Source organism: Bubalus bubalis, chromosome 7, assembly GCF_019923935.1.
Source record: "Bubalus bubalis isolate 160015118507 breed Murrah chromosome 7, NDDB_SH_1, whole genome shotgun sequence".
Classification (NCBI taxonomy): domain Eukaryota; kingdom Metazoa; phylum Chordata; class Mammalia; order Artiodactyla; family Bovidae; genus Bubalus; species Bubalus bubalis.
Window position 1 is genome coordinate 91755230 of NC_059163.1, and position 23395 is coordinate 91778624.

General features: G+C 38.1%; 1 long non-coding RNA gene and 1 other non-coding gene across 2 annotated transcripts in view; one reads left to right on the top strand and one right to left on the bottom strand.

Moving 5' to 3' along the window:
- Positions 1–1126: 1126 nt before the first annotated feature.
- Positions 1127–23395, bottom strand: part of LOC112586238 — a 43496-nt gene continuing 21227 nt past the window's right edge. Inside the window, exons 3-7 of the long non-coding RNA XR_003110682.3 lie at positions 17807–17946; positions 17188–17289; positions 14595–14684; positions 5291–5348; positions 1127–3013 (exon numbers count right to left, since the gene is read on the bottom strand). This is a non-coding gene — a long non-coding RNA (uncharacterized LOC112586238). The remainder of the gene's footprint in view (positions 3014–5290; positions 5349–14594; positions 14685–17187; positions 17290–17806; positions 17947–23395) is intronic.
- LOC112586296 lies at positions 15679–15813 on the top strand. Its single transcript, XR_003110762.2, has one exon. It is a non-coding gene; the product is annotated as a small nucleolar RNA SNORA70 (small nucleolar RNA).

The window sequence follows — 23395 nt, forward strand, 5'->3', positions numbered from 1 at the left end:
TCCAGGTGCCCAGACAAGCCCTGGTTATAGGACCACGTCAAGCTCTGTTGTCTTTTGTCCAACCTTGCTGGCTGTTGCCTTTCCCTTCAGAGTTGCTCCTCTCCCAGTCTTTTGTTACCTTGGTTATTTCTTTAGCAGGATTTGTGCTCAAGTGATTTCTTCTGTTTAGTAACGTTATGAGTTAATCTTTACAAACAGGGATTCCGTGGCGTTAAGGGGGAAAAAGGGGAGCCAGGCCAGCCTGGCCTGGATGGGCTGGATGCCCCATGCCAATTGGTACAGTATTTCTCTTTCCTACCACCCTGCATGCCATTCCTTTGTTTATTATGTATTCATCCCTCTCAGTGTAAAGTGGTACTTCCAGAGCGAGCTTTCCATGATAAACACACCACATGCATGTGCATGAATAGCTCCTTCAGCGACTCTGCAGAGTGAAGAGAGCAAGCATGTGTTTCAATCAGTGACTGCGAACTAACCTCCTGACGTTGTTCTCACAGCTGACATGGCCATGTCTGTGTCCTGGGGAATGTCAATTTATCCAGTAACTATTTCAAGATGACATTAAAAGTACATTAAAAAAAAGTAAAGGTACAGCTAGGCTTTAACTTTGGGTTTTTCCCCTAAAGTTAGCTTTTTTTCTTTAAAAGAAATAAAGGCATTTTTGCCACTTCCACTAAATTTCTGTCAGGCTGTAAATAAGGCCAAACCTACAAAGTTAAGCTTCTGTGGTCAAGATTTAACCAGTTCGAGGGAATGCTGTTAAGAGACCATAGAGACAAAAACCAAACTTCTTGAAGCTTCTAAAGGTGATAATAGTCTGTAGCCCATATCCTCTTCTTTGTCACATAACCTTTTCAATTTAATGGCCTCTCCTTTTGAAACTCACTTTCCTAAAGTAGAAAGATCTTCCCTACCTCCATTTGGCATGAACTCAAAATCCTTCTTACACTAAAATCTAAAATTCTACTGGGTGATCCTTCTCCTTGTACCAATCTGGCATTACCAATTTTTTCCCAAATAAAGTCATTTTAAGGTTGTTTTTTTTAAAAAAAAAAAAACAATTAAAAAGTATACTCTGACTTTCTGAGGTGTAAAGGAAAATTGTATGATTGTGTTGATGGTTATATTTGGTCTGCATGTTCTCGTATTATTAAGTACTAAGCATGATTCTTTAAAGATAAATTTATGCTTCTCAAGTCTTTTAAGAGATTGTGTAAGAGAAGAAATTTTTATTCAGTCAATAATTGCAGTTAGAAGATTTCCATATGATGTGCCCAGGCTTTTATTTTGTTTGCTTGATATTGACAATAAATAATGGTTTACAATCATTTCGCTGGGAGAAAACACAAGCATGCTTCATAGTATGTCGGTTCTTCTTGTCTTATTTATATCATTTGTATCTGAAGAGTGCTTACACCTTAAGTGAAAATAAATTTTGCAACATTTTTGTTTACTCAGGACTTGTTAATTGGCTTCTGAAGAATTTCAATTAAAAAATTGACAAAGACTTTGGATAACATTTTACTGTAAAGATATAGACACTACTTATCTTTGAATCCAATCAATTTAATGGTCTACTTTTTCTGCTTTCAATCTAGATAAGTTGAAAAATACGCCATGTGAAGAGCTATAAACTTCAGATAGAAATGGTTCATCACTGATTACTCATTATTATGCATTTAGCCATAAAACATAGTGATCAGGAAGAGAAGTTATTTTCATTTATTGAATAAAGATAATTATAAAAGGCATTTTAATGAAATTAAGAGAAACAGTACAGATTTATTGTCTAAAGATATAACAAGTAGACCACTAGGTTTTACAAATCATTGTTCAACGTTAAGGATAAATATTTTTATATTTTATTTATTTGCAAAATGTGTACTCACTTTGGAAAACATTTGAATTTCCTTCATTTTAACTAGTGTTGGGTAGTCTATTCGGGGTGGATAAAAGATGCCTATGACTAAAGCCACCTAACAGCTATAAATCCATTGTTAAGCCTCTGAGCTTATTAATTATGAAGTATGATCACTTTTGTGGAAGCTGAGGAATTTTTATTCTTCTTTTTAAAATAGGGGCCAGATGGATTACCCATGCCTGGCTGTTGGCAAAAGGTAGGCATTACGGAGTTATTTCTAAAAGAAGCACTCTCCCTTTCTCTTCACCTGGTCTAGCCCTTTCCATTTAGAACAGATATTTTTTTTTAATTTCACATTCTTGGAATGTATATGGGTATTAAAAAGCAAAAGATTCCATCTCTGGAATACCTTTTGATGGTGTTTGCTGCTAATTTATTTCTAAATGGATAAGTGAAAATAGTACCTAGCAAACACTGTAATTTGGACCTCTCCTTGTTTAATCTTTTCTTCAAAATGGAAAGGGGCAGTGCATCTTGACAATGGTTTGCTTGTGTCAAATTCCTTTTCTTCCTATTGTTTAAAATTATTCTTAATTGTGATTCCTTTCCTATTTATACTCAATTACTTAGATAAAATATGCAAATACACGGTAGAACCCTGTCGATCAATATTAGTCACAAAGCTGAGAAAGCAGAAAATGTAAGAATGATTTTTTTATTCAGAGATGCCTTGATTTATTTAGGAGAATATGGTTATATTTAAGTTGATATACTTTATGATAGCAGTTTGCTCTAGACTCTACATGTAGCCACCCATAGTCACCATGTGTGTATTCAGTAGAGAAGGGAACTTATTCTTCATAGGGAACCTGTGTACAAAGGCTGTGTGATAAGCCCTTTCATATAAGTGACACCACTTTAATCCTCATCATAATCCTATAGGGTATCACTGGGCTTTCCATGTGACTCAGTGGTAAAGAATCCACCTGCCAATATTGGCAGGAGATGCAGGTTCGATCCTTGGGTCAGGAAGATCCCCTGGAGGAGGAAACGGCACCCAGCTCCAGTATTCTTGCTGGGGAAATCCCATGGATGGAGGAGCCTGTTGACACAACTGGGCACATGGCACAGGGTGTTAAAACCCCAGTAATGCTGTGAGGGAAATGAAATTCAGAAAAGTTAAGTAACTGCCAAGGGCACAGACCTAGTATGTTACAGAAGTAGAAGTAGACAGTGGGAAGCAGTGGCAGAACTTTGAGCAGGGAAAAGATCTGTGTGCTGTACTGTGCAGAGAATACCAAACCTTTACACTGTAACGGTGCAAACCTCGGCATAAAGCACTGTGCGTACGCTACCTAAGTTTAAAGGAATTCCACTGATGTGAAAATGAGCTGAGGGAAGTATCAGTTCAGTTCAGTTCAGTTCAGTCGCTCAGTCGTGTCCGACTCTTTGTGACCCCATGAATCGCAGCACGCCAGGCCTCCCTGTCCATCATCAACTCCCGAAGTTCACTCAGACTCACGTCCATCGAGTCAGTGATGCCATCCAACCATCTCATCCTCTGTCATCCCCTTTTCCTCCTGCCCCCAATGCCTCCCAGCATCCGAGTCTTTTCTAATGAGTCAACTCTTCGCATGAGGTGGCCAAAATACTGGAGTTTCAGCTTTAGCATCATTCCTTCCAAAGAACACCCAGGGCTGATCTCCTTCAGAATGGACTGGTTGGATCTCCTTGCAGTCCAAGGGACTCTCAAGAGTCTTCTCCAACACCACACTTCAAAAGCATCAATTCTTCAGCACTCAGCTTCTTCACAGTCCAACTCTCACATCCATACATGACCACTGGAAAAATCATAGCCTTGACTAGACAGACCTTTGTTGACAAAGTAATGTCTCTGCTTTTGAATATGCTATCTAGGTTGGTCATAACTTTCCTTCCAAGGAGTAAGTGTCTTTTAATTTCATGGCTGCAATCACCATCTGCAGTGATTTTGGAGCCCCCAAAAATAAAGTCTGACACTGTTTCCCCATCTATTTCCCATGAAGTGATGGGACCAGATGCCATGATCTTCATTTTCTGAATGTTGAGCTTTAAGCCAACTTTTTCACTCCGCTCTTTCACTTTCATCAAGAGGCTTTTGTTCCTCTTCACTTTCTGCCATAAGGGTGGTGTCATCTGCATATCTGAGGTTATTGATACTTCTCCCGGCAATCTTGATTCCAGCTTGTGCTTCTTCCAGCCCAGCATTTCTCATGATGTACTCTGCATATAAGTTAAATAAGCAGGGTGACAATATACAGCCTTGATGTACTCCTTTTCCTATTTGGAACCAGAGGGAAGTATACGTGCACTTTTATCATTTTGAATTTTTTCCTCTAACACTGTGGCTTATTCAGTCATTGTTTTAAAAATGGATTGAAGTATAGTTAATTTAGTGTGTAATATTGTGTTCCTTCCTTCTGTACAGCAGTGATTCAGTTATACACATATTCTTTTTCATATTCTTTCCCATTATGGTTTATTGCAAAATATTGAATATAGTTCCCTGTGCTATACTTTCGGACCTTGTTGTTTATCATTTTTCAGGTGTTTTTGACTGGCAGGCTTCACGGGCAAAACTGTAGGAAGGCAGAGAGACATGGAGAGACAGGACTCTTATTTACCTCTCTTCTCATCAACTCTATTGGTGAGGAGATCCTGTGAAACTCCCTCTCTTGCTTAACTACTTTCACACTGCCTTGGCCAGGGAAAGAAAACCCTTCTCTCCCAGTCATTTATTCAGTAGCTTCCCATACTCCACTTTCAGCCTGTCAGACCACTGGCTCCCTCACTTTGGAGGTCAACTGGTTCTTGGGAAGATGAGCCTGTCATCATCGTCTTCTTCACCTGAGAAAACTATCCTTTCACCGTCATAACCCCTCTTCTCAGAATTTTTAATACCATCCTGAGCTGGAATTACCATCTGCTCTTTAAACCTTGGCCCTGTAATCTGATCCTGTCATGATTTTTTAATCCAGTCATCCGAACACTTTACATGGAGGGAGATGTGAAAGGCCTACCTTATTCAGCCTCTGACACTACTCGGAACTTGGGTTCACGTCATTTTCAGCCTCTTCTAAACCATGCCCCTTTCGTGAGGCATAAAAATAATGGCAACAAGCAAAGGATTCATCATCTTGTTGGTTCATAAAATGGCCAGACCATTTTATGAGCTAATGTGAGTGGCTCAGAAAATCAGAAATTTCCCTTTTAGGTACTTATTTTTCCCCAGAATATATACTATGCCCTGTATAAGATTAAGGCTGTCCTAAATCTAGCCTCTCTTTATATAAAGAGTATATACAAGATTTAAATCAATTAGACTTCAGGAAAAATTTTTAAATGGTAAAAAAGAGAATAACTCAGTGATAAAGCTTCAATATTGCTTACCACATTCCCCAACACAATCAAATGCAAACCATTGTGATCATCCTCTCCCAACATCTTCCTGCACCAAAAAGAGAGAAAGAAAACAATTAGACGGGGTTGGTAGAGGCAAGCTATTCAATTTAGAATGGATAAACAAGGCCCTACTATATAACACAAGAACTATATCCAATCTCCTGGGATAAGCCATAATGGAAAAGAATATTTTTTTTAAAGTGTGTGCATGGGTAAAATTGAGTCACTTTTCTGTAACAGCAGAAGTTGGCACAACATTGTAAACCAACAATACTTCAGTTAAAAAAAAAAAAAACAGTTAGAAAAGTGAAATGTTTTAAAATTTCTTCTGTGGTCAACTTAGCCATCTCAAATATGCTGTTGGTCAAATCAAATTAATTTTAAGTGAGTGATATTATTAAAAGAAGGCCAGGAGATTACTTAGTCCTGTTTTAGTAGACCACGTTTTTGAATATTAAGTTCAGTAGTCTCTAGAGTGATGCAGGTTCAAACCCTGAATTGGGAAGATCCCCTGGATCGGGAAATGGCAACCTGCTCCAGTATTCTTGCCTGGAAAATCCCAGGCAGAGGAGCCTGATGGGCTACAGTCCATGGGGGTCACAAAGAGTCAGATGTGACTGAGCACACACACACAGTCTCTAGACTCAGTGATAAATGTTTGACTGAAAATTCAGATTGTAGCCACAGTAGAAAGCACTGTGATTAATGAACAAGTCCTATTTTTTTTTTTTTTTTAATTCCCTCCCTGGTGGCTCAGACAATAAAGCATCTTTCTACAATGCGGGAGACCTGGGTTCGATCTCTAGGTCAGGAAGATCCCCTGGAGAAGGAAATGGCAATCCACTCCAGTATTCTTGCCTGGAAAATCCCATGGACAGAGGAGCCTGGTAGGCTACAGTCCATGGGGTCACAAAGAGTCAGACATGACTGAGCAACTTTCCTTTCCTTTCCTATTGTTTTTATGCTGCTCTCAATAATAATTTTTTCATGTAAAACTATTTGATCTTTATTTAAATTACTTTTCTTTCTAGATATAGTTCAGTTATCTGTATTTGGAGAATAATGATGTATCAATTCACATTGTAATTCATACAGTGAGTAAAAGGCAGAACTCATGGTTCAGAAAATCCTTACAAGCTATTAAAGTTATCATCTGTCCTTATCTGGAGATTAAAAGCCACTTCATAGGAAAAATACCTATAGCCTTCACATTTTTAAATGTTTCATGAAATTTTGTTTTTTCAGATAGGGCAGGCTTGCAACAGAATCTTCCTAAAGTAAGGTGACCGATTTTTTAAATTAAGTTTTAAAAGCTTGTGGGGAAAAAAGGATCTTTAAAATTCTGGAGACTATTTACAAAACATTGGTTTCTCAAAAAATATGTTTGAAATTTGAGATGAGTGGGTATGTGGAGAAAAGAATAATACTACCTGTACACATTCTCTGGCATTAGCATGATGTGTGTAACACTAAGTGAACTTTATTGCTAAAGATCACAGAGTACCCAGCCTCTTACATATACTTAATATAGCATCTATTTCTACTGGAGAGAAAAAAGCAAATATTTTTAATTAGTGAAATGAAAGATGACTGAGGATGAGTCACCATTGTGATGGGGAGATGAGAGATCTTTATCATTGTCCTTCTCTGGACATTCTACTTTTCTCACTGATTTTTCTTTGCGAAAAAGTCAAGTTTGTCACCAAGATCTGCTCTATAAGTTATACCTCAAAGACTTTTGTTCTTCTATTCTCTCAGACTTAAAACTTCAGCTCCAGGGCAACCTTAGTAATTATGGCTGCGCCCAGAACAAGGAACCGGGCATTTCTAGATCTTTAGATCACAGTAGAACCTGTCATACAGCTTGAAGACTTGACAACAGAGGTCGGTCCTGCTCGCCCTTCACAGCAGGGCAGGGCCTGGAAAAGGAAATAAGAACAAGGACAGTGGAGTGTTACAATTGAGTGTCAGTGAAATAAGCAATGCCTTTGCACTTGTGTTCTAATGCTTGGAGACGATTACATAACCCATGCATAGAACATGTATTTTAATTATGGTGTGTCTGTGATAAAATTCTAATTTTCTGCTTTCCCAGAATAGTTACTGAGACAAACACTTCCCACAGACTTCTCAGTAGCAAAATAAAAATGTGGGTTGAACCGAGGATAAAATGTTTGATGAGTTTTAGAAAAGTAATCTATAGGACATATCAACTGGCTCATTGATTTAAAAAAAAACAAAAAAACAAAAAAACAACTTCTATTCAGGGTTCTACCAGTTTTCTTAAAATAAAGCCAATTGAGAATTTTTATCCTAAACTACTAATTCTCTGTATTTCTCTTTTTTGTTGTTTGTTTTCCTGCAGTGATGAATCTAACCTTCCGAGCATGACGTTGTGTATATAATGGTCCACTTTTTATATTTATAGTTGAAATTGGATTGCAGATTGTACAAGTCTGAGATATGTTTACATGTAGCTGCTTCTTCCTGTTGGCTGTAGTACACATATCCATCTTTTCTTCCCTTACATCTAAAATCGGGCAAGATGTGAAACCAGTAAGAAGCCTGCAGAAAATATAGATCAGTATCTCTTTATCTTATGTGAAGATATGTATTTATATGGACCCAGTGATAGAAATCAATTGTTCTTGCTATTTTCCTACCTTGGGCTTGTTAATTGCATGGTCAAAAAAAGCGCCATGAGATAGTTTACATGAAATTGTGACCAAATATGAACTCAAAGCTATGAAAATATACTATATGGACTGAGTTTAGAGTTTATCATCACAGCCCTCCTCACCTTTGCTGTTCATACCCACACCACCCACTGAAACTGACTAAAGAGCATGATTGTGTGCCAAGCCTGCTTGCTGTGCACTTTCAGATGCTAGCATGCCGCGTGATGAGTCATTTGATCACAATGGAGCTTTTATTTCTTTTGTCATCTCAAGGGGGTTACACCGTGGCTTATTGCCAAAAAGTGATAAGGTGGCGGAGAGCGCACACACAAATGGTCTTGTATTTTACGGGCGCTGCGGTCCCAGCTACAGATCTTCAGCTTCCAGGATTGTGGGCTCATGTGGCCTCCTTGGTTAAAACGTCCAGGGGCTGAGCTAGTTGCTGACACCAGTTTTCCTTGGGCTGCCCTTGGCAGTGAAGACAAGGATAGAGGATTGGTTCAGGCTCCTGCGCTGTCTCTCGTGTGACCAAGCAGAAAAGAGGTTTACAAAAAGGCAGGCACCCAGAATAGTGGACTTTTTTTTTTTTTTTTTTAATAAACCAAATTCCAGCAAGTGTTAAAATGGGTGCGTTTGGAAAATGACAGAGGCGTACTGCACTTCTTTGGGGTAGGAGGTTCTTGGAATGGCAGTCTCTGTTGCTGAAGACAAAGCATGTGTACATCTCACCAAAGCTTGGGTTGCTGAAGAAATCACAAATCCCAGGAAGCGGGTGGATGAGACAACCTTTCCTGAAGATGTAGGAGAGTTCACCCTACATTGTCTACAGAAGCTGATGTGAGAGCTTGCTCCCATCCAAGATCCAACCCGTGCTAAACATTTTCTACAAACTTCTAGAAACAGAACAATATTTTCCATTCTTTTTAATACTTGTTTCTTTTAGCCCCAGGAATATTCAGGAAACTTTTTTTTTCAGCTTTTGTCACATTTATTTTGAACAATTTTTTTTTTTTTTTGTCTTCAAAGCCTTGCAACTTGGTACACCAACGGTCCAGATGAGCTTTTGCTAACTTCCCTCTTGTTCTGAATAATTGAGGAGAATATAAAAGAAGCTCCACTTTCAGTTCAGTCATTGTAAAGCATCAAAGTTAAGCCATTTTCCAGTACTTTTTGACTTTTTTTGTAGGATGACTATAACATACATAGTGATTATCAGTTGATAAAGTCAAGATTTGGTCACATTTGATAGTATTAACTCATTTCTATTTCTTGTAGTTCTATTTAGATCTAAGTTGTATCTATATTTTAAATTTCTTTTATCTTTTTTATATTTCTAAATGTTTGTCTTATGCACAGACCAAATCTGAGATCTCAGAAAGCTGTGAAATATAGTTGCCATTAAGAGTATTTTTTCAACTACTTGCTCAAAAGTTACCTAATTGTATTAGACGGAGCATTTCTTTGCACAGGAAGAGTTGCCAGCGTGTTTTGAAATGACTTGTTCTAGTGGAAGGGTTACGTCAGGAGGGCATCATCAGTGACAGCCAGTCTTCCAACCCATTAGACAATACAGTTTCTCATTTCGGGCCGTTTTGTGGGAAATTTTCTGGTTTCGTGTATAGGTTTTCACCAGCAGAAGGGAAATGACCTCACCACTGGCTTCTGGGGACAACAGTTAAGATACGATTGTAAGACAGGGATCCTAAGATCCTTATGATCTCTCTCAGATTATATAACCAAATGCTCAGTTATACAAAATGCCTTCTTTTTGTTTCGATTACGTTTTCGAGAATTGAAAGATGGTTGAACGAATCTATCAATCCAGTTGGTAACATTTCTAGTAACATTCCACACTCCGAAACCAATTCAGCATTTTTCAAACAAAAGAGGGCATTTTCTACCCATCTCTTGTATGAGCTGGCTAGGATATGGTGTTTTTTCAATGTCTGAAACAATTTGTCTTAAATGGTTTGGAAAAATGAACTAAAGCGGGTAAAGCTACAATCTCTTCAGGAGAACAAACAGTAGTGTCTTGAGAAAAATCTGGTGGCTATATTTCTTCCTGTCTATCTTTCTTTCTACTCCTCCAGCAGAAAGGGGAATCAAGATGGATCACTATTTAAAACTTGCACAGCTTCAAAAGAGAATACCTCAACATCAAAAGAGAAACATTTCACGTACAAAAAATATATATATTTTTTAAACATGGCCCTTTAGAATACTGTTCTATCCTATGTGTATATTGAGGTTTTGCTCTATAACTGATTTGACAAAATTGATTTTTATTCCATGATTAAAGGAAGCTGTAAACTTTCAATATATTTATTTCTTTGGGGAAAACCAAAGGACCGTGGTCCTCCTCTTTGTTCCATGGAATTACTAGGTCTTAACCATCTTGCATAATTTTCAGCTTTTGTTATTAAAATATTTTAAATCATCCATTTTGTTATCAACATAGAAAATCCTCAAGTAATTGCCTAATGAACTCATGAATGTGTCTGCTGATATATGTGTTGGCAGATACATATCTTTCTTTAAGTTTTCTTTCTTTTAATTTCTCATTGGATAGAAGATTAAGAAAAAATACATGAGAGACACATTGAAAATAAGTCAAGATCAGGTTCTATTTCTGATAGGCATCTTTTAAGAATGTCAAATTGGTATGTGTTTTAGCTTTTAAATTGTTTTCCATTTATGTTGGTGCTAATGTATTTCTCTTTCTTTATGGAAAATGCAATTCTACTATGGATAATTTCATTTCTCTGTTTAACAGCATTCCTAAACTGTTAGTGTGTGATTTTAATTTTAAAGTTTATGGATTTACTATAATTATGGTTCAATGACCAGTCTTTCTTAATGTAAAAGAAAACAAAACAGTGTATCCTTAGATGATGTGTGTTTGTTTGGATTGTGGATCCTCTTATTTCATGTTCATTTCATGTATCATATGCCTTTATCAACTTTCATCTTTTAGCTTATATAATTTGATTGAGTGACAAAACCAACATTGGACAAATCTGCATACATTCATAGAGTACCTGACACATAAATATGCTGAAATTTTTCTTCTAGTTTTCATTTTCATTATGAAAAGCAGTCATGAAAGGTTTTTCTTATTTGATTTCATAGAAAACATTGAGAATATCTTTAATTTCTACCAGAAATTATCTGTTCTTAAACCTTGTGCATGATGTTCTGATGAGACAGTAAGAACTCTGATTCACCCAGTAGTTCAATCTATATATGCTTTGTCTACTATATGTATATATATATACACACACACCTCTCTGCTAGTTTGGAAATGATCAAATCACAATGATCAAATTAGGACATTAATGGAAAAATTAATGGAAATTAAAGGAAAAAAATAACTGGTATCATATCTTTATCACTTAGAAAACATGCTTAATTTTCCAAAGTTTTATTTTTAATGTTTCTATTGTAGCATAAAAAGTTAACACAATATTTCATTCTTTTTTTTTTGACCATTATATATAATCTTGCCCAGAAATACACAATGCTTGTTAAGGTGGGTGATGTTTTTATGTCTCCTAATAAATGATCATAGGAACATGCAGATATTGATATTTGAAATCTTGTTTTTCTCTACTTCTTGATAATGAATTTATATTAATAGTTACTATTACCAAAAATGAACTTTTAAAATTTTTACCAAAACAAACAAAAACCTTGCTGTATCTAAAAAGTCAGGACCACAACAACTTAATCTTATATTCTCAAGAATAAAGATTAAGAACAGTCACCTGTGATTCTGGCTGTTAAAACAATTCATTCCTAGTGGAATTAACATACTTGACCAGTTATAATTCTGCTAAGTTATTTTAGAATATAAAGACCTTCAGTCCCTAATCTTTCCCATTTTTGTTGAAATAGCTTCATATCAGCTGGATTTACTATATGCCATAGCAGAGATACCCTTACAACTTAAATTTTAAGTGGATTTTGTTTTTGCTAATTCAATACTGAAACATTTTAATGGCATTTCTCATTTTTTAATGTATTTAAATGCAGAAGTTATCCTATGCTGCTTATTGACAAAACTGTCCTTTGGGGAATAAGAAGACTTTTTCAACCTGACCTATTACATTTGATTTACTGATAACAAAGTACCAACATTTCTCAAAATGCAGTGGATATTCTCATATATCTCAGAAATATTAATAAATTGGATTCACAAAAGAATGTCTTACATATCATTGACATTTATGTGAATATTCTTTATACTGTTGTAAATGTTTCATGCAATTTAATAACATTTTTAAAAGATGTATGTATCTGATTTTCCTTTAGAAAATATATTTTTATTTGTATTTTTTACATTTTAAAGTTCATCTCTATGTGCAGCTATTTTTATATTGCCAAAAAAAAAATCACATAAATACAAAATGAGAGAAAATGCAAAAAAAATATTTTGGCAAGCTTTACACTGCATATTTTTCTTACTGTTTTGTGGGCCAGTCTCATGTAATTGATTATTCTAAGAATGTGTTGTGTCTTACCACTGTAAATATGGCACAAACCTGTTTTTCTTGATAGTATAAATAATTGAAAGATTGAATTCTTCCTGTTTGATTTCTTGTTTCATTTCACGATCATTTCTCCAGCTGAGATTACGGAATCAAAAGACACAAGTGGTTTTTGATTTGCAGCCTGGAGATAACTGCCTTGTGTTCAGTTTCTGATTTGTTTTTATTTGCTTTTTTAACTTGTTTTCAGGGTTCCTAGTTTGTGAGAAGTTGATCTTCATAATTATTTTTACACTATTTATGACTTATTTTCATAATGTAAAAAGTGTGTAATTATTACAATATTAATCCAAACATGGTCATGAATTGTATTGTTATAAAGCTTTATTGATGTTCACGAACAGCGCGGTCTGTCTTCTCTGATTTAAACACAGTCCATGAAGAATTTTATTCTACTTTTCTACAGAACTGTAACACTACCATTCAACTTAGTGCTCAGCTATAGTGATTTTCTGCAAAAAAAAAAAAAAAAAAAAAAAAAGACTCATACTTTCTGTTAATTAGATAGTAAAAACTATACTGAGCCTCTCCTCCAAGTTCACTTTTCTTCCAGAACCATCCATCTTGAATTAAACTCCCTTGTATTCAGTTGACTCTTACCTGTGCCACATCACATCAGGGATTCGAGTGTAGTACCTAGCAATCACATCAATGTATTGAATAATGAGTGACTGAATGCCTCTCTAAGGCATCAGTTATTTTTGGGTCCTCACTAAAAGAGCCCTCGTCTTTCTTGCCCTTACGCATAGTGCTCGATGCAGGTGACAGTCGTGTGTTAGTCGCTCAGTCGTGTCTAGCTCTTTGTGGCCCCATGGACCGTAGCCCACCAGGTTCCTCTGTCCATGGGATTCTCCAGGCAAGAGTACCATCACCACCCTTTTAAACACTCTTTCCTTTAGTTCCCGTGTCATGTCCCTTCACTCTTGTTTTCTCCTACATTAAAAAAAAAAAATTGTATTCAAGTATAGTTGAATTATGCTGTATTAATTTCTGCTGTATAACAAAGTGATCAAATAATATGCATATATATATACATTCTTTTCCATTATGGTTTATTACAGGATATTGAATATAATTCTTTGTGCTACACAGTAGGACCTTGTTATTTACCCATTCTATATGTAAGTTTGCATCTGCAAATCCCAAACTCCCAATCCTTCTTTTCCCCATCCCCTCCCCCTTGGAAACCACAAGCCTAGTATCTGTGTCTGTGAGTCTGTTTCATAGTTATCTTCATTTGTGTCATATTTTAAATTCCACATATAAGTGATATCATATGACACTTGTCTTTTTCTGACTTACTTTGCTTAGGGTGATAATGTCTAGGTCCATCCATGTCACTGCAAATGGCTTTATTTCATTCTTTTTTATGATTGAGTGATATTCCATTACTCATGCTATATATCCATCATATATATACCACATGCTGTCTATCCATCCATCTACCAATGGACATTGAGGTTGCTTCCACGTCTTGGTTTTTGTGAATAGTGCTGCTGTGTTGCATGTATCTTTTTGAATTATAGTTTTGTGTGGTGGCTTCCCTGATGGCTCAAATGGTACAAACATCCACCTGCAATGTGGGAGACCCCAGTTTGATCCCTGGGTTGGGAAGATCCCCTGGGTGAGGGCATGGCAGTCCGCTCCAGTATTCTTGCCTGGAGAATCCCCATGGACAGAAGAGCCTGGTGGGGTCACAGAGAGCCGGACACGACTGAGCGACTAAGCAAACACATGCCCAGGGGTGGGATTCCTGAATCATATGGTAGCTCTATTTTTAGTTTTCTGAGGCGCCTCCATACTGTTCTCCATAGTGGTTGTACTAGTTTACTTTCCCACCAATAGTATATCTCCTGCTTTTCTTTCTCATTTTCTTTTGCCAGCTCTTTCCCCTCTTCCTGACCATTAAATGATAATCCTCAGGATTCTGACCTCCATGCTTCTTTTGCTCTTCTCCACCATATTTTTTCCTCCAGGAAAGCTCATTTACTCCCACAAAGATCAAGTTATTATTGGCAATGCAGATTTTCTTCTGACTTCCAAACCAACTATTACAGACACGTCTACCTGGATGTCCCACAGGCTGTCCTCATCTTCACATCTGGTTCTTTTCCAAGCTTCCATATTATAGTGAATGTACTGTCCCCCACCTGCCATCTAAGCAAACATGATGGAAATGTCAGAATCCCTCTAGACACCACCTGCCTCTCGTTACCCACCCACTGCTGCACACATAAGCATCTAATTACCAAATCCCTTCAATTCTATCTCCCTAATATCTTTTGAGATCCACCTCCTTTCTCCTTGTCCCCATTACCATTGTGTCAGTCTAGGCTTCCCCCAGTTCTTTTGGGGGGACTTTTAGAAGAACCTTCTAAGTGGCCTCCCTGCCTCTAATAACCAACTCCCCTCCACCTCATCATACTCCATGTCACTCTGAGGGTAATGATAGATTTAAAGAAAGCAAATATGGTCATGTCTTATTTATGAATTTATCTATTTCACTTCCTATAGACTTTGAAGTAAATTAAACAAACACTTAGAAAGAAATGAAATACATACATTTAAAAACAATCAAGAAAACCAGACTTAAACAAAGTTCAAGGTCACAAAGTTGTAGTGAAAAGATATGAGTTAAAATTGTATGACTCTGAGCTTCCCAGTGTCCATAACAAAAAATGAAATATGTCAATAACATGTTTACATCATCTGTAAAGTGAAAATACTACTTCCTCAAAAGAATCAAAGCTGATTGACAAGAAATACCTTATGTGAGATTTCTCATGGAGGGTGCTATTGTTTAGGGCACAACTACAATGAACCCAACAGCAGATTTTTGTAATGTTCTTCATTATACATCAAGTGCATGTGCCAAAACCGTCAATGAAAACAGTTATTCAGAAGACTAACCATGCCATTCCCTTGCTTAAAATCCTCTGTGGTCCCCCACTATCATGCAGATATTTACTTGAGGATAAAGTAGCAAGCCCTTTGTGATCCCACTCTGCCTAGCATCATTTCCTGCTGGTCAGCAACCCTCACCCCATGTTAAACTATATGAGGATCCCTTTGTCTGCTTCCTGGGCCTGAAACAGTCTCCCTCCCATCCTCACCATCCATCTGAAGAATTCTTGCTCTTTTGTTAAATTTTTTGCAGCCAATTGAGCTGACCTTCCTCTTTTCCCCATGGGGGCCCAGTGTGCAATAGCCTCAAACAGCAGCCTTCTTGGTGGTGTGCGCAGCCTGTGGCCTGTATAGGCTGCCCTAAGGGACCTTGGAGACAACTTCTGGTGGACATTTATAATTGGCACGCTATCTCCAATCTAGGCTCCAGACGGCTATGCATGGTGCCTTTGGAAAGCCCCAGGGCACAGTAGCCATTAAACATTATGTTAGATGAAACATTATGTCCATCCACACCAAGCTGCAGAACAAGGAGCATGAGGTTGAGGCCCTCTGCAGAACCAAGTTCAAGTTCCCTGGCTACCAAAAGATCCACATCCCCAAGAAATGGGGATTTACTGGTTTAATGTGGATGAATTTGAAAACATGGTGGCAGAAAAGCAGCTCATCCCAGGTGGCTACAGGTCAGACACATCCCTAACCATGACCTCTGGACAAATGACAGTCTCTGCAGTTAGCAGGGAGAAGGCAATGGCACCCCACTCCAGTACTCTTGCCTGGGAAATCCCATGGATGGAGAAGCCTGGTAGGCTACAGTCCATGGGGTCGCGAAGAGTTGGACACGACTGAGCAACTTCACTTTCACTTTTCACTTCATGCATTGGAGAAAGGAATGGCAACCCACTCCATATTCTTGCCTAGAAAATCCCAGGGACGGGGGAGCCTGGTGGGCTGCCGTCTATGGGGTCACACAGAGTCGGACATGACTGAAGTGACTTAGCAGCAGCAGCAGTTAGCAGAGCCTTAGTGCCGTCCCTTCCTTACTCATAGTTTTTGTTGTGTGCTCAGTCATGTCCGACTCTTTGTGACCCCCATGGATTATAGTCCGCCAAGTTCCTCTGTCCATGGAATTTTCCAAGAAACAATATTGGAGTGGGTTGCCATTTCCTACTCCAGGGGATCGTCCTGACCCAGGGATTGAACCCACAACTTCTGTGTCTCCTGCATTGCCAGGCGGATTCTTTACCACTGAGCCACCTGGGAAGCCCCTCCTTAAGTATCAGTTCAGTTCAGTTCAGTCGCTCAGTCGGGTCTGACTCTTTAAGACCCCATGAATTGCAGCACGCCAGGCCTCCCTGTCCATCACCAACTCCCAGAGTTCACTCAGACTCACGTCCATCGAGTCAGTGATGCCATCCAGCCATCTCATACTCTGTCGTCCCCTTCTCCACCAGTAAATCCTACTTTTCTGTCAAAAAAAGAATTCTTGCTCTTTCAAGACCCAATCCATGTGTCAACATCCTAAACACCCCTTCCTGCCAACTTTAAATTCTCCCATCTTCTATGCTCCAATAATTACTTTTACTTGTCACGGCTGAAACACTTATCAACTTGTTGATAATTACATGTTTATCTCTCTCCTCTACTGGATGGTGTACCAAAGATGAACCCAATTTTTATAGATTTTCCGTAAATATTTTCAAATGAATAAATGAGAGACAAAAGTTACAAAAACAACAAACTCACTTAGACTTACCTATTTTATTAATGCACATAATGGATAAAGCACCCATCTTTCCTGGGTGATAGGAATGTTTTTGTTCAATGAGGTGACTCTGGGTGGGCTCCTGGATGGGGACTGATCATCAGAAAGACAAAATCATGATTAGACAGCTTGGAATTTTCAGGCCTAACCCCCCATTCTTATGAGAAAAGAGAAGGGCTGGAAATCGAGTTAATGTCTTTGATGAACCACCATAAAATTCTAATAGTACGGGGTTCCGAGAGCCTCTAGGTTGGTGAATGCATGGAGATTTGGGGAGACTGATGGACCCAAAAAGGGCCTGGAAGCTCTGTGCCCATCCCACATACCTTGTCCTATTCATTTCTTCCATCTGGCTCTTCATCTATATCCTTTTATAATCAATTAATAAACAGTAAGTAAACTTAAAAAAAAAATTATCTGGCCTTACCTCTCATCATTCTCTCTCCTGTACTTTTACAACCTGCCCTTGTCTTTCAGTTCTTCAACCAAGCTCTTCTCTGTCACTTCCAGAGCCCCAGTCTGTCACTTTTTCATCCCTTCTTCACCTAAAACCCCACTTCACCTCCCCAACTCTTATCTATCCTTCGTGTCTCAATTTAGACATTCTTACCTCTGTGCTCCCTTTGCATTTTGGATTTAATTTCTCACAGCACTCCCATGGTACTGTTCCACAGAGAGTCTCTGTTGTTTACTCTTTAGTTCTGAATGTCCAGCACAATGCCTGGCAGGGAGTTGGCACTCAATAAATATCTGTTGAATAAATAAGTGGAAGAAAGCAATAACCCACAAGGATACAGAAAAGCCATCCAAGGATATTATGAGCAACTGAGTGTGAAAATATGAAACAGTGAGAGTACAATTCTTGCTAAAAATTGCATGATTATTCCATTAACTCAGACATGATAACATAGTTCTATAGGCCTGTTCTTGTCTGTTCTCTTACATCAATATCGAATCAATATCAATGTCAAATAGTGAAAGCAAAAAAGACTTAAGGGATCTATTCATTATTTCTTTTGGATCAAGTTGTGTTCCCTAGAAATATCTTGTGATCTAGTAATGGGTATTCCACCAAAAAAAAATCATTAAATATAAGAATATGTACTGGAATGTCCATGAAAAGGATAAAGGATATAGTCTCCAGAGAACACTTTGGAAAATGCTGCTCTCCAATAGTACTTGATCTAAATCAACACCTGCCACAGCTCAGACATGCAGGAGTCTGCATGCCTGTGTCTTGTAGCTCAGTCAGCATTCCTATCACAGGGGCTGCTCCAAGAAGCGACTCTCCTCAAAGCTGTCCTCGTCCATACACCTCACCCTCTGGCATGCTTTTCCACTCCACCTTCTCATCTTCATTGCTATCCTCAATCCTGGTTCACGTCTCCACTCTAAAATGTACTCGGATTCGCTTGAATTGGAACTTGATTTGAGTGTCAACTCAAATCTATCATTCAAGGCAATGACAAGAGCCAAGAGTAATAAAGTCCCATGTGGAAAACGTGTTTCAGCAGAGCATACAATAGGCAGCCAACCAGACACAAACTTTTCTAGCTAATTTATGAGTTTGTACTTACAAGTGGAAGGGCAGGTTGGAATATGAGAACAAGAAAAGCAGGTGAACCACGTTTATATTGAACCTGTATATCAAGTCACAGACTGAACAGACAGGCACATTGACGTTGTCAAACTGTGGAAGAAAGAGCTGTTGGCTCCACCTGTGGCTGAAATGATGGGTAGATAAAACATCAACTATCTGAGCCGCGTGGTGTTGAATAACTGTGGAGTTTCCTATTCAGTCTCCCTTTCATAAAATATGAGTCAAAACAAACATAAACCAATGTAAGGGATAACGGAAAAATTGGTTCAAAATGTTGGATGAGAGAACTTATCTTTAAAGATTTTAGTGACATATTTTGCACTATTTGCTACTTTAAATTTACTGTCCACAAAACACTGTCATAATTAGCTCTCACTTCTCTTTTTTAATTCATCTAACCATTTTAGCAGTGCTCTGAGAGTTCCACAACAGTAAAGATACCTTTTCTATTTTAAGGGCCAAAGGACTCATTGATTTTAAAAGAGTACTTTCCTCCCTGACTCATCACCCCTCCCAAAAATATAGGATAGGGAAAATAATCTAATTATGTTATGCTCTTGATACCAAAAAAGAGGGAGGGAAAGGAAACACATAACAAAGAATGGGGAGACTGAAATATAGCATTTGATAAAATCCAATAGCTATTCCTGATAAAAATTGAAAAGAACTGAGTTTCCTTAACATGATATAGGCATGTATATTAGAAACCTACAGCAAATATCTTTCTTTTTTACTTTTTGTTTTGGCCATGCCACACAGTTAATAGGATCTCAGTTCCCCAACCAGGGATGGAAACTGCATCCCCTGCATTGGAAGGGCAGAGTCTTAACCACTGGACTGCCATGGAAATCTACATTGTTCATTAAAAAAAAAACAAGAACACTTTCTTGGGAATTCCCTGGCAGCCCAATGGTTAGGCCTCTGCACCTTCACTAGAAGGGACCCAGGTTCAATCCTTGGTTGGGGAACTAAGATCCTGCAAGCCATGCCTGGTGACCAAAAAAAAAAAAAAAAATCACCACAATCTACAAACATGTTTCTTAATAGCAAAATGTTAGAAACATTTCCTTTAAAATCAAAAACAAGAAAAAGATATTTAATATCACTACTGCTACTAAACATTGTATTGAAAGGCTCAGTCAATGCAATCAGAAAATTAAAAATGAAGCAAAAGTGTTAGAAAGAAAGAAACAAAACTGCCTGTGTTCCTTGTCTCTGGCAGCTGTAATAAATTAGCAAAGTTTAGTGGCTTGAAACAGCACAAATATATTATCTTATAGTTCCATAGTTTGGAATCCAAAATGGGTCTCACTGGGATAAAGTCAAGGTGTTAGCAGGTCAGCATCCCTTTTTGGTGGCTCTAGAGGGAGAGAAAGACGCATCCTTGGATTGTCCAGCTTCTGGTGGCTGTCCGCACCCCTTGGCTCATGGCCTCCTTCCTCTGTCTTTAAAGCCAACATCAGGCCAATTCTTGAGGCTTCCATCTCTCTGGTTCTTCCTTTTCTGCCTCCCTCTTCCTCTTTTAAGGACCTTTTGATTATACGCGTCTACCTGTATAGTCTAGGGTTCACCCTATTGTAAAGTCAGGTGGTTAGCAAACTTAATTTTTCTGCATCTTAATTCTCCTTTGGTGGATAGCATAACATATTCATATTTTCCAGAGATTTAGGACATGGACATCTTTGGGGGTTCATTATTCTGCTCACTACATGCCATTATTCACAGATTATTTGAATTATTTGATTGTGTATATAAATAAATTCAAAGGAACTGATAATTTTATCAGATTTTGTAGCATTGTCATTTGCTAAAATTTTTAAGTAGTTATAGCACCAATGTTTTTTGTAAAATAAAGATGCCATCTATATCTCATACCTTTCTCATGCTATACTAGTAAGAATACTTGAAACTCTTCTCAATATGGTCATATTTAAATTTTATTGACTTCTATTCATCTTCAAAATATTAAGCTATCTGAGGATTTCCTGAAAGAGCATGTGACCGGCTGTTATTTTACATACTGCCACACTGAATCCTCATAATGGGGAGAAGCAAATATTATTCTCTCTCTTTCACAAATAGAAAAGCTGTGACTCAGAGAAGTTGGATCACTGGTTATCCAGAAATAAGTGACCGCATGAGTATCTTAATGCAAGACAAACATTACAGCTCTGGGAAGTTCTACCGCTGTACAGTTCCATCTCTCTGCCTTCTTGGAGGTGCTTGGTACCACCACCATTTCTTCCATCCTGAACTGACATGATTGCATATGTGACTAGTGACGGTAAACAACAATAATATCGCTTTAAATTTACATAGCGTTTTGTGTACTTAAGCCGTCATCATATCAATTACATCTGATTCTCACAACATACAAGATGAATAGCAGTATATTAATATTTTATGTGAGAAAATGATTCAAAGAGGAAGATTGGCCCAGATGACACAGTTTTTCCTAGCAGACCATAGAACCAGAGTCTCCTAACTTCTAGAACACTGACCTACACCAAGAAATATAAGTGCAAAAACCCGCAAAACACACAATATTCCAAAAGCCTTTTTAACGTGTATTTCCATGAGATGTTTGGGGGCAGGAAATAATCTATTCTAAAGTCTCATAATTTTCTTCTGAGCTTATTTTGAGGGGGTTATATTAGGAGTAAATTATTTCTAGAATGTTCTTAATTGATGTTTGAAGTCTTTCTTGGCATTCAAAAGGCAAGTCATTTAATGTTTAAGAACTCAGTTGCTGGAGTCAAAAGCCTGTATTTGAATCCTTGTTTGACCCCTTACCATGGCAATTTATCTCATCTCAGTGGGCTTCAGTGTCCTAGTATGTAAAATGGGATTCATTTCACTCCCTCGAGGTACTGAGTTCATAATACAGGCTTCCCTGGTGGCTCAGATGGTAAAGAATCTGCCTACAATGTGAAAGACCTGGGTTAGATCCCTGGGCTGGGAAGATCCCCTACAGGAGGGCATGGCAACCCACTCCAGTACTGGAGAATTGCCTGGAGAATTCCGTGGACAGAGAAGACTGGCGGGCTACAGTCTCTGGGGTCGCAAAGAGTCAGACGTGACTGAGCGACTAACTCTAGACTAGACTAGTGACTTAATACATACACAGGCTTAAGTCAGAGCCTGGCCTGGAGTCAGTAGTAGTAAGCACTAGCTATTATTCTCTACAGAGCAGAAGCCTTGCGTATCTATTATCTTAGTGAAAGATTACAGCGATTAGAAGGTTCCAATCTATATTCGTTGCTAAAAGCTAAGTGCTTTCTCTTGCATTTCAGTGATGCCTTTACTGTCACAAAAGCATCTGTATAATGTAAGCACCGACTCCGATAGGAGAGCTAATGAGAAGGATAAGTAGTTTTCTTCTCCCCTCAACCCAGCTTTATTGAAATATAATTGACAAATAAAAATTGTATATATTTAAAGTATATAATATGATGTTTTGATATATGTATACATTTTGAAATGACTGCCAAAATCAAGCTAATTATCATATTCATCACCCTACATGGTTACCATTGGTGTGTGTGCATGATGAGAATACAGTATTATTAATCATAGTCATTAGATTCTACATGAAACTGTACTCTAGACCTCCAGAATTTATTCATCTTACATAACTGAAACTTTGGACTTTTTGCACCCATTTTGCCTACTCCTTAGACCCTGGAAACTACCATTCTACTCTCCACTTTAATAAGTTCAACTTTTTTAGAGTCCACATATAAGTGAGATCACACAATATTTTTCTTTCTTATTACATATCACATCTTCTTTATTCATTCATCTGTTGATAGACACTTACAGTGTTTCCATATCCTTTCTTAAAATTGTATTTATTTATTTATGGCTGTGCTGGGTCTTTGTTGCTGCACAGGCTTTTCTCTAGTTGCATCGAGCGGGGGCTACTCTCTAGCTGCTAGAGCTACTCTCTGGCTACTGGGCTTTCACTCCAGTAGCTTCTCTTGTTTCAGAGTATGAGCTCTAGGGCACATGGGCTCAGTAGTTGTGGTTCCCAGGTCCCAGAGCCCAGGCTTAAGAGTTGTGGTGGAAGGGCTTAGTTGCTCCAGGCCTGTGGGATCTTTCCAGATCAGAGATCAAACCCGTGTTTCCTGCGTTGGCACGTGTATTCTTTACCACTGAGCCACCAGGGAAGCCCCTCCATATCTTGACAATTGTAAATAACACTGCAGGTAGTTTTCCTCTACAACTTGAGTTCAAAAACAATGCATATCACCACTAAAGATAGTTTATTATTGACAGGGGAAATATATGGGACTCAGGAATGAACGAGAGGAAAGACCATCAAAAGACAGCTGCATTAAGAACCACTGAAGTAGAGGCATTTTGGTACATTTTCACCTGTGTGGTTTGCACAGTGTAATCAAAGCTGGACAAGCTAGAATTCCAGTGTCTTTCTTGAGCAGTTCCACATGCCAGAACACTGAACTTTTGTGTTCCGAGGTTGGCACTACACAATGTACTGTAATAGTAACAAAGACAAAGAGATTAATATCAAGCTTAGGGTAGTGAGACTTTCATGAAATAGTCTCTTCCTGTTTAAGTTAATAGTGCAGAATTTTA